General features: G+C 30.4%; 1 protein-coding gene across 2 annotated transcripts in view; it reads right to left on the bottom strand.

The window, feature by feature from the left end:
- Window positions 1–13,156, bottom strand: part of LOC128385954 (semaphorin-2A-like) — a 121,770-nt gene that overhangs the window by 89,613 nt on the left and 19,001 nt on the right. Inside the window, exon 3 of one of the 2 annotated variants that reach the window (XM_053344895.1) lies at window positions 10,936–11,047. The gene's annotated coding sequence lies outside the window, so the exon portion shown is untranslated. The remainder of the gene's footprint in view (window positions 1–10,935; window positions 11,048–13,156) is intronic. The other variant, XM_053344894.1, reaches the window with a different exon arrangement.

Below are 13,156 nucleotides of genomic sequence, written 5' to 3'. Positions count from 1 at the left end.
GGTCAACCAACAGAATGAAGAAAAAGAGTAGGAAAAAAGTTCTAAGAAAAGCTACAAAATAGAATTTTTCATTAGAAGAAGCAAAATTGTTCGAACTTTTATTCTTTTTTACTTATATCACATATTCGATGTGAATGAAAGATGAATGATGAACACTTCAGTTCTCTTTATATGAGAGACTTGTGGGTAAGTTGGAAAAAAAGAAAAGTTCATATTCGAATGAAGTTTAAGAACAAAGAGAAAAAATTTTCTCAAATCGAAAAGTTTTCTTTTCCATTTGATCTTCTCTTTTTCTACTCTGTCATCCTCAGAATCGTCATGATGATGATTACATCATGTTCATCACTTTGTCTCAATTTAGATTCTTATTATTTTCTTACAGACAGTTTACTTGGTAAGCCATTAGAATCCAGTTTCCAAATCGAAGCAATAAATTTCTCTTTTTTCAAATTCGAAGAGGAAGAAAGTTCTGAATTCCATCTCTCTCTCTCTCAGTGTATTCACAGTTCTGTATACAGTCAAAACCATATTCATCCATCATCAAGTTAATCATGTAAATATCTCTGAAACCTAATATCTCATGTTGTCCAGTATTCCAACTTGAGTCTAATATCCTTTCATGAAGGTAAATCCCATGAAAAACAAGGATTATCATGAAAACTTTAGGCCAACTGAATTCATTTCAAGTACCATGATTAATATACACTCGTGGATGATGATGAAATCAGATAACATGTGTTGTTTCAACATGATATTGAAATATGATTTTCCGATGAAAAATCATCATAATAAACATGGAAAGACTCTGAATGTTATTGAACTTTTCCTACAATTACTTTTGATTCAGTTTAGAAAGTGAGTCAGATTTTTACCTTCTCAGATATTAATAGTTGATTCTTGTACTTTATCAGTTGATATGAAAAAAAGTTCTGGGAATTCAGAGAGGGAAGGGAATGAAGTTCAGGAACATGATTTTAATATTTCACGCTTAGTAGTAAACTAGATTTACCTTTTTCCTGTTTTAACCAATTTGAATACAGAATTTTTTTTAAGACAGAGAGAGAGAGAGAGAGAGAGAGAGAGAGAGTTAGAAGATCAAATGAGAAGATGAGAGGAAGAAAAGTTCATGATGAAAACTCAGGTAGATTGAATATTCCAATTTGTTGATAGAATTTTAAATTTCCCTGAAAAGAGAATAGTTTTTTTCTTACCATCAAAGTTCTTGATCTTATCTCATGGAAGTTGGAACTTTTTTCTTTCGAGATTAAATAGGATTCTATAGCATATTAGCTCATTAATTAGCGTTCTATTGATTGTGATTAACGATGATTACGATTTTTATTTCGTAATTGAATACAATGTTCATGAGAGTTCATTAGTATTGTAAAAATAATTGGCTCAATTCAATTAATCATAAGGGAGTTGATTTGAGATTATCTTGATTATCATTATTGAGTTTGAATTTTTTATGAGAATCATTTCATTTGTAATACTTTTTTCATGATAAATTCATGGTTATTCAAATATTAGTAATGAAAGTTGATCATCAGGGTTGAGAAAAATATATTGATCATCCAACACTCCCACAATTAACTGTATCATCATTATTACAACAATGATAAAATTGATCATTACGACTTTGAATCTTGTTCATTAGTCTCTTTTATTATCATCATTTCTCAATTCAAATGAATTATCATCATGAAAATCAAATGATGATTATAATGAAAAACAATAGGAGTCAATTGAATCAGATTAAAGTTGATTATATTTTTATCCTTTTAATTTTTGATATCAAACTGATTTTCTAATCAAATTCTGGATTCATTTATCCTCAAGATGAGTATCAACTGAAACCCTTTAATTTACTCGGGAGGTGAAAGTATTACCAAAGGCGGGGTGGGTGGGAAATAGATGGATATAAATGGATACAAGAAATTTTCATTCCATGTGAATCTTGTCCTCATCTTCATCCACCCACTGATAGATGATGATGATAATAATTTACTCTTGCAAATGTTAACCAACTGACTGAGTGACTTTTATGTTATTTACTTGTGACTTTAATGGTTTACCAATGGATGACCAAAGGCTGGACAGTAGGAGGAAGATGAAGATGAAGATGAAGGTAGAAAAGGGAGATAATCAGTCTCTCTCTCTTTCTTTCTGTTTGCATGATTATTTACTCGGTGGGATTGAAATCAATGAGCTCTGGACATCACATAGACTCAGAGGGTGGGATTGGAAAAATATTGTTCTGTAAAGAAAGAGAAAGAAAGAAATAGGATGACAAGGAAGATAAGGAAGATAAGGTTTAATGATGATGAGAAATATGATTCCAATTATGATTGAATAAAAAGGAAAAAGAAGACACTGAGTTTTCATTTTCTTTCTTTTCATCCTCATCCTTTTTTTCATTCATTTACCCTCATTGTTAGTTGACCCCGAAGGGTATTTGTATATATTATCATCCTCATCTTCATCATGAGAAATGATGATAATGATGATCACCTTCAAGTAAATATTATGAGTCCATAATGAAATGATATCATTGATACTACATAAATGAATAACCAATAATATCGCTCATGGTTAACCAACCAGATCAGAAGCATTACCCACTCTTCATCATCATTATCTTCACCATCATCATCATCATCATCAACAGTAACATCTTCATCATCATTATCTTCATCATTGTCTCCACCATCAACAGTATCATTTGCCAATTTCTTTTTTTTTTCATTCTTTCGACTTTTTTTCTTCCTCAATTTCGAGTCACCAAGATATCGTCACATACAATCTGAGTGTGGATTATGTTGATCTCCATCATCATCACCACACTTTCATCATCCTTATCTTCATCTTCATCTTTAACTTTCACTGTCTCTTCATCAACCCAAGTATCTTAATCACATTTTCGGCTTTTATCTTCTTCCTGATCATCATTATCATCATCGAATCCTAAGTAAATATATGATATTATAACGGTTCTCACTATCTATCCCACCCTCTTCCTACTTCCACCCCACCCTTAGTGTCTTCATCTGTATAATACTGATGCTATTCACTTGGATAAACTTTGTTTTAATCATAATTTTATCTCTCATGATAATCAACCAAATAGCTTGATAATGTATAATGATAACCATTGAAGCAAGAAAATTATAATTATATTTATCATTACAATCAACCTAATCACAATCAACTGATTGTGTATTATATATATGAAAGTTAATTGTTACACGATAATCAACTGATCATTTATTATTTATTCTCAAATGCTTTCAATCAATAACAATCGACTCACTTTCAGCAACATTTATCATTGAATATCAAATAATCACAATTATAATTAAACATAATCAACACAAGTCAAAGTATCACAAAATAATTAACTGATTGAAGCAATTATTAAGACCATTAAGATGCAACATCAATACTGATAATCAAATAATGAACAATTAAATTATTGCCAATTCATTGTGTTTAATTGTTGTCCGAGAAAATCAATCGACAATTTCTGTACAATTAAATTAGCGCAACAATTTGCAGTTAATTAAGTTAATCAACAATAGGAAACTGAAGAAACAACAAATTGATCCACTTCAACACCTCAGAACTTTTCAGAACTTCTCGAAAAGAGTATTTTTTATTCACAATCAATTGATTCGATCAACAACAATTACCTGAGGCTATTTAATAGTAATCACTTTTTTTTGAATCTCGAATCAAATTCTCGGCAATCAATTGGAATCAATGGAAAGTGAGGAGAAACTATTTCCCTCTTCCTGTTAATATTTTCCATGGAAAATGAAAAGCCATCATCATTTTATCATCATCATCATCACCATGAGCTATTAATAATCAATTGATTGTGAACAATTTACACCGACACCATGATTAGCACAGTTATTACAACCCATTCAATATCATGATAACAATTCAACTTTTACACCAAACTTTTTTTCACCTTAAATTGTTACCTATTAATAACATTTATGAAAAAAAAACTCCATGAAAACAGTTGACAGTTTATCCCAATTCAACTGAGCTTTTTTTATATATTTTTTTGTCTATCACTCTGATTTTCAGTGTTACCGTTAGCTTTTAATTATCTTTGACAAGAAAACTTAATCATGATGATGATGATTAGATGATTAATATCACAGTTTATCAAATCTGTCAATCTTGTCTCTGGATTTAAATTGTTGCTGACAGTTTATGTTAATTGTATTGCTTCAATCAAACACATTTAATCATGATTAGATCATAATTAAATCAACAGTTATCATGTTAATCATGATAATCAATTTGAATATTTCAAGATTTTCAAATGAGATTTGAAATTATTTTATCAAACAATTTAATGCAAATTTAAATTCAAATTTGAATTCAATTCAATTAAGTGTAATCATCATCATGATAACAATCAGTTAATTTCACTTCCTTTTCACTTTTAATCAGCCCAATCAAAAAAGCAAAAGAAAGTTCAGAAAAGTTCAGCTGATTCAGATTCACAGGTAAATTGGAATCCAATTGAACTCTCATAAAGTATATTAAATTCACTAAATTTTTTTCTTTCTCAATGAAACCTTATCAATCGTCCAGGATTAAAGGGATTAATCAAATAAGATTATCACACATGCCACGAAATTTTCTCTCTCTCTCTCTCTCTCTCTCTCTACTCACTAATCCACCGCTTCTCATGATGAAGCCATGTTTTGACCTTTAACGTCTTAGAAACTTGAGATTAATCCTCACGTGAAATCTTAAAGTAAATCAAACGAAAATGGAACAGATTAAAACGGATTAGAATAGTTTCTTCTTGCAATCCCGTCTAAAAGGTTATCATGAACGGAAACTTAAAAAGAAACATGGAAAACAATTGAACCAAGATTAAGTTACCATGTTAAATATCATGAAAACGAATTGAAAACGTTTCAACTTGAAATGTTTCCAATTCTGATAACCCAAACTCTAACCTTCTCTTCCTCTTCCCCATGAGGATTCACTATTGTCTCAGTCAACTTATTCAAGGAAAACAATCAGATTACATGGGATTCAATTCAATTTGTAATAAATTCACTGAAAACTTACAAGGAATCAATGTAAATATGAACAAACAAAAATCCTCTCGTTTCAATCCTCAAAATTTTTCTATGTTATCTTTGAATACGGATTAGCATTTCTCTTTCATCTGGATTAAGATCTGACTTGATAAAGTATATTGATATTAGCTAATAAAGTGACCACAAGATTAATCCTGTCTGTTGGTTGGGATTAATTTGTTGACAGATTAGCATTAGCATTATTATTGGTTTCCAATCATCACCATGATAATTGTGACAGTTTTTTGTTTGATTAAATTGCTAAATATTAACTGATAAAATAAAAAGCTGATCACCAAATAAAAAAATGATTCATTGGCTGGATTAACATGTTTGGATTAGTAAATAAATATAACTGGAAAAGGAGATTAAGGTGATTGTTGTAATCCCAATGGTGGTGGACATTTTTTTTGCCTCCTACTTCATTGACTGACTTACTGATTATGAGATAAGCTAATCTGAAAGCAGTGGATTAACTGAACAATCATCATATTAATCATAAACTTAACCAATGACACACCTTTTACCTGAACATTATCTTCATGTAATAAACATGATTCAGTTTCAATCTATTGATGAATTTGATTTGTTATCATTTGAATGGTCAATTTCTTGTTTATCCTTTTTCATGGTCTCATGACTGGTCATTCATGTTTGAATCAACATGCAATTCATGAGGTTATTCAGTCTGCCTCTAGGGAGTTCATTTCATTCAATTTCAATTCATGATACAAAAACTTTTCGCTCAATAATAATGATAATAAGATGATGATGAAAAATAATGTTGATCAAGATATTGATATGAGAAGGATAAACTTTAAGTTTCTTTCAACTTTTACCAATAATATTCAGCTCAATGATAAATCATCATGAGTTTTACCATGAAGTTTTCTGTTCATTTAACCACCATGAACCAAGGGTTATGGATAGACTAAGATTTTCATCTTGCAAGATCATCCAGCCGAGTATATCATGAATATCAAGTGTATTATCATCAAGATGATGGAGATAAACCATCAGGAGGAAAAATATTTATACCAAATGAATTAGGACTTCACCACCATGAGGGATACAAAATTGCGAGGACACAGAATCAGAATTATCTTCAATCATGATAATCATTTATTCAGTTGATTTAATTTCAATTCATTGAAAGGAATTCAATAAACCATTAATAACAAAAGGGGTGAAAAGAGAGTCTTTGAAATCATCATGATAAAACTCAGATTAGAAATGAAAATTTCATGATGAAAAATGGTTCTATTTTCATGTAGAAATTTCATCAACATCAGATGATTGAAAGCATTATTATCGTCATACAATTAGTAAAGTGAATTCATCATGAACATGATTCAGAATCAATTAAATGAATTCATCAGTTATCATTATAAATGACAAGTATTTCAATTACATTTGACAGAGTGAAACATTTACCTTGCAAACTTTACTTCTCATCCCCTGATTTGCCAGGTAAGTTGTTATACAAAAACTGATGATCATAATTCAGGTCATCAGTTATCATCATCATTATGAAATTATAACCAAAACATTTTGTTACCTGGTGAACAGCAAAAATTTTCATTTCCGATCCTCATGTAACCATAATGTTGTTTACAAACATATACTCGGGCTCAACACCACAGCTCAATCATTATCTAGTAAATTTAATCAGTAAATGAACCATTGAACCTTGTCAGTTTCAATTAAAACCATGATAAGATAACCACGATTCTGTTTATTCACCTGGTATCATGAAAATAATGTTCATCATGAAAATTTTTATCTTATAAGTTCTCAAATCTTATTTTGTTATCCTTAATTATCAACATGGCTTATGGATTACAAAGAAAATTCAGTTAAGATTCTTGAAATTTTTCTTTTCATGAAAACTGAATATTGTTCATATTAACAAGAGTTGATTATTAACAAGATTAAATGTTGAAAATTAGTTAATCACAAATTTTCATACAAAAAAAGATAGAGCTGGTTACTTAGAATGACCTTAGTACCAATCAAAACCCTAAGCTGCAAAAACTCCGAGTATGTAGACAACAAGCCGATATTATATCTAAAGTTATTCAAAAATCAAATCTGATCAGTGCATACGTTGGTTGGAATAGATACCAAAGGTGAAGGGTAGTGGAAGTTTTTTTAGAGAAATTTCTTACTTCGAGGATGCCACGGGCGCTTTTAAGGCGCAACCCTCACCCAGTCTCGTTTTACCGTTTCAGGGTCTTTTTTGACTCGGAAGGAAGAGGAAAGGAGTAGTCGAAGAGGCCTAGTCCCACGCCAAAAGCTTCTCTCTCCTCAATGCAGGATATACCCATTAGTACTAGCTTCTGTCTGGAGTCTAATTTGAAGATCGGAGGTCAGCAAGACCAACGATAAGGTTTGGCTTCAGTGCTAACCACTGGACTATAGAGAGCGGCAATTAATTGAAATCACTCGTAGACTCCAAACTCGAGTTATGGATGTTTGAGCGATACTCAACTGTCACATTTAAATATCAAGTTCATTCCATTCATTCTGTTAGGACAAAGGTTTCTAGGTCATTTGATGGACAAAATTGATTTAAGTCTTGCTTAGATTTAACTCAAAACGTAGTATCTTTCAAATGAAATTCAAAATGGACTGAAAACTGTGAGCTCTACCTGAAGAAAAATCAGATGAACGACTGAACTAACTCCTCAAAAAAAATCCCATTTAATTTGTAACAATTCAAAAGGTTCGATTGAAAAGATCACCATGGAATGAACTATATGCATAATTAATTCAGTCGATTGATCGAAAAGCAAATGATTGAACTTTTACTTTGCATTTGTTTTTGATTAGTTTGAGGTTAACATTGGATTTATAATAATAATCATCATGGATCATGATGATTATCCTCATGAGGTTCATTCGTTCAAGATTAACAGATTAGTTGCTGAATTTTTTTTACTTGCAATCTTCGAGATGGTTGCAATAAATGAGGAGGAAAAAAGTTCTAAATTGTAATAAAAGTATTCGAGTAATTATATTGTTTATTGTCATAGTTATTTTTTTTCTTCATCAAATATTATAAGTTTCAGTTTCTTTTTGGAACTTTTTTCCCTCAATCATTTTTCCCTTGAGTTATCATCATCATCATGATATGTGAATATATATCCAAAGTGCAGGTAATAGTATTAAAAAAAAATACCACCGACAAGTAAAGATAAACAAACTAATACCCTTAGGGCAATTATAAGAAAAGACAAAATTGTGACAAGTAAAATGTCACAAAATGATATTAATGTTGATACAACTCATTGTGGTTATCATGTCAACTTATATCATGATCAAGACATCACCAAGACAACAATCAACTTTATTCACAATCATCATCATCATCAATCAAAAATTATCATCTAGTAAAAATGTTACCATGTAAATATTAATATAATTGAGTAAAAGAAACTCAATCAGCTTAAAATAACTTTATCTTATTAAAAAAAAGATTCTGAGCTCTTTATACTAAATTAATACTGTCAATTGTTGGGTGTCAATCAATTTGCATGATAATGATCATCTCTTGTGTCCATTGTTGTTGGGCAGTTTACTTTCAATTCACTCTGAATGTTAATCAGTGACTTAAAATTAACTTTAATTGTAATTTTGTCAAAAAAGGTTTTCTAATGGCAAAACAACAGAGTCAACAAAGATAATAGGATGAAGATGATATCGATTGAGGTGATGATAAGGTGAAGATAATGGTTGGTTTGGTGGTTGATGTTGGGTAGATGAGTGAGTGAATGAGAGAGAGAGAGAGAGAGAGAGAGAGAGAGAGAGAGAGAGAGACTCAGCTATTTATCTCCATTCATTGAAACTGAATCTTTAACATTAATCTAGAGTTGGAATTTTTTTTTCTTTCTGCTTAACATGAACAAACTTTCACCTTCTATCATATTGATTAATTATTGATAATTAACTTTGATAATCTAACTCAAACTGTCACCTGATTAAGGCTTGACGATCTATGAGCTTTTATTTCATTAGTTGTCATGATAAACACTTCATGAGATTCATGGGAGTCCTATTTTTTTGTTCACATTTATATATGAATTTTTCATCATGAAACATGGTAACTTTTTCATTCAGTCAATGTATCAACATCATGATCACTAAGACTAACACCAACTCATTCTAACCACTTTTCGGTTGAATAATGGATGCTACAAGTTCACCTGAAAGTACAGTTATGCAAAAATTATCATCATCAAGAATCAACAAAGGTGTAGATGGAGATAAAACGGAAATTTTGTTTTCCAACAAATCAATCGATCAATAGTGAATTTGTATTCCAATTGAAAATAATTCATTGTTGCCACTTATTAACATGATATCTTGTTAGCTTAATCATTTGATTTTAATAGTTTTAATTTATCGGTTCAATCGCTAACTATTCAATTGTTATTATCAGTTAATCCAGTCACTCATCAGAAGCAATTCAATCATGATCAACTTGTTCAACTTGGATGCTCTGAAAGTAATAACAAAGAATTGACTAAGATGATGGAGATCATCATTCTCATCCTCAGGATGAGGATGGAGATGATTGCAATTTGAAAGCGTTGAACCAATTGAATATATTGATCAGTCAACTGTTCATGAGACTTGTAATATAAATGAAAAACTATTTCATTATATTGTTTGACCTTAGGATAAGAGTGGGAAATGATTGAGGTGGGGTGGGTTAGGGATAAGATGAATATAAAAAAATCATTCACTAATGATGTAACTTTGATTTATGAGAATTTGTTTTTGAAACAATTATGATTACTATGGATACAACAGCAATTAACTAATCAGATTAACTGATTAACAAATTGCCATTATTGTCACTCATGTTTGAACTAACTATTATTTACTTTGTACAATATATTTGATTACAATTAAATTATGTTTTACAATCAATATTGTTAACTGATATATTGTATCATCATGATCAACAAGAACAAATTTCATGTCATTTTATCCAGGGTGGGAAAGTGGTTCGATTGAGGTGAATTCTGATGACAAAAAATTATTTTTTTTCTCTTTCATGTTGAACTTTTTTTTTCATATATTTCATGTTGTTGTTTACTTTGTAAGAGGAGGTCGGGAATCCAAGACTGGGATCGAAATGTTGACAAATATAATATAAATAACATCATGTTTCTTGGTGGAATAGGAAAAGGTAAACAGAGAGAGAGAGAGAGGGAGAGAGGGAGAGAAAGGGAGTGAGTGAGTTGGAAAAAAGTGCAGGTTTTTGTCTAAAATTGAAATTGAATTTACTCTTCATGATTAATCTAGATTAAGTTAATCAACATGATTTATGATGAGAATCTAGATGGAGAAAGGTAAGTAGCTTATCAATCCCGCCGGTGGGAGGATTTGATTCGAACCTTGAAGCTAAATCAGGAAAAAAAAGTTCCAACTCGAACCAAAAGACTGACCTCGTTTTCTGGTATCTCGATAATACTCTTGAGGCTCAGATGAATTCACTTGTTCATTCATTCATTTGATAAACAAAATGTTATGAACAGTTATCATGTTTATTGAGAACGAGGAGAAATAATTTTGTCGAAACTTTTTCTACCCAACCCACTGAATTTTGTGATGAATTAATCATAATATTATTGTTATAAGGGAGCTAAGTCTCTGTTAAGTTATTTACATATTGAATATGTAATGAAAATGATGATAATATCTCATCATCATGGGTATTTCTTGATGATGATAATAATGTAATAATGTTGAACCATTTTCTTTGGCAAAAAAAAACTCAGGCAATTGGTTCAATGGCAAATGAATAAGTTAATACCTTTTACATACCTTAATGTTATTACGTTTGGTATGATTGTGTTAATCAAGTTATATCATCATCATCATGAAGGAATATCCTCTGAATCTTACAACATTCACCTTGGAAAATTCTGTCAAAAAGAAAAGAGAAAAAAAATGAACATAGAAAATGTTAATATTATCCACACATCAATTGTATCTCTTAAACATGATGATGGATTGAACTTTCAGGGAGAAAACATCATGAACAATATTGCTTCATCTTCTGAGCAGAATGTTACTAAAAAAAGAGAGAAAATGATCATTTCAAAATTTGGAATACACAGTAAAATCTATGGACATGGAATCATATGAATACATTCAATTAGATTTCTATCTTTCTAAGTATTTAGAACATTTTTCTCTACTCTTTTCCAAGAATATAAATATATTCATTCCGAGGGGAATACGATTCTCAAAATAGACATATATTCATCTTCAATACTATTAAATATATTATATACTCATCTCGTAATGTTAATACGATAAAAGGTAAACACATATAAATATAATTGTTATTTATGGATATGGAAAATGTGAATACCCTCTGAATAGATATTAGCATTGAATATGAATACTTTTTATTGTGTTTCAATTTCAAGAACAAAAGTAAAATGATAACTTTGAATTATCAGCAGGAATTTCATGAGAAAAACTTTGAGTAATCAAATACACCAAACAATCAGAATTAAATTGTTGTCATGTAAACATTATCATCATTAATCATTATAATTGTATTATGTAAATAATATCAACACCTTGAAATACAAAACAACCAATTGATTGTAATCAATAGTTAATCTGATTAATACAACATCATAATCATGATTAAATTTGGAATCTTGATTCATTACAATAAAGGATTGACTTTACTCCTTGAGAATACAAAATGATTACAATTACAATCAACGTGTTGATTTACAATTAGCTTTCAGGATTTGGCTTATTGGGTAAGATTAAAGTAACATGATGATGATGATGGTGAAAAATGAACTGTAATGAATAAAAGGAAATGAGGTATTAGCAGGAGTGGGTTTTTTTTTCGGGGTGGGAAGTGGATTCTCAATGTTATATCAAAGCCAATTTTCTAGTAGCTTATTATTTTCTCAATGTTAACAATGCTGATTCAGAATTTCTGTTACTCATCCCACCTTCACTTTTCCCACTCTCTATCATCATCCTAATCATTTCTCCTTTTTGCTCTTTCTTTCTTCAGGAAGATAAAAAAGCAAATTAAATCAGAATATCATCCATGATGATAGAAAATAATATTCTAAGCTTGGATTCTTTTCTTTTCTTTTTCTATTCTTTTTTTTGTTGTTCATCTTCACATTCTTTTTCTCATCTCTATCTCATTCCCTATTTCTCTTCCCTCACCTTAGCTTTTTCCGCTTCCTTTTAACATAAACACTAATTAAGGTTTATCTTTAGTCTTATCATTAGTTATTATCGAAAAAATAACTCATGAGAAATTATTAGTTACATTGAACTTGCTCAGAGGAGATTTCGTCTTACTTTTTTTCAGGGTGAAATTTTTTCCACTCTCTTCAAGTCTTTATGATCCCAACCTCAACCACACTCATCTTCCCTTCATCATCACCTTCAACTTTCAATCTTCCTTTTCCGGAATCTTCAATTATCATCATGTTACCATTTACAGAATTTCTGCTTCTCATCTTATCATCTTTCTCCCTGGTAATTTAAGATAACCCTTTGTTGTAATAATGATCATGGTAATTGAATACCGGTAATCCACCTCAGGCACACACCCACTACCATCAATAATTAATCATCTCATGAGTGAGACCAGTGGATTCATAGTATTTCCCATCAGCTATTTTCTTAAGCATTTACGATCAAAGGAAGATAGGAAAACAAGTCAATTAGTTTGTCTCTCATTGTCTCTTTCCTTGTGTGGCTCTGGCAATTTGATTTGATTCAATTGTAATTTAACCTGAAACAATTTAGGTTGAAATCTATTCAATTGTTATTCAATCAGTTACTCAAGTTATTCAAGCTCCATTTATGATTCACAATAGTTCAGTTCAACTGATTAATGTAAATTTTAATTGTCAACTTTAAGCTTCCGGATTTCGATGCTCATTAGTGTTTAACGATCGATGATTAAAACGACTAATTAACCACATAGTTAATGATAATTTTAATTGTGATCAGTTAATTGTTAAGAGTTTCGAACTGAA

This window comes from Panonychus citri, unplaced genomic scaffold, assembly GCF_014898815.1.
Source record: "Panonychus citri isolate SS breed McGregor unplaced genomic scaffold, ASM1489881v1 Contig00063, whole genome shotgun sequence".
NCBI lineage: Eukaryota > Metazoa > Arthropoda > Arachnida > Trombidiformes > Tetranychidae > Panonychus > Panonychus citri.
Note: the sequence above shows the minus strand (reverse complement) of the source record. Positions and strands in the feature narration are given on the sequence as shown.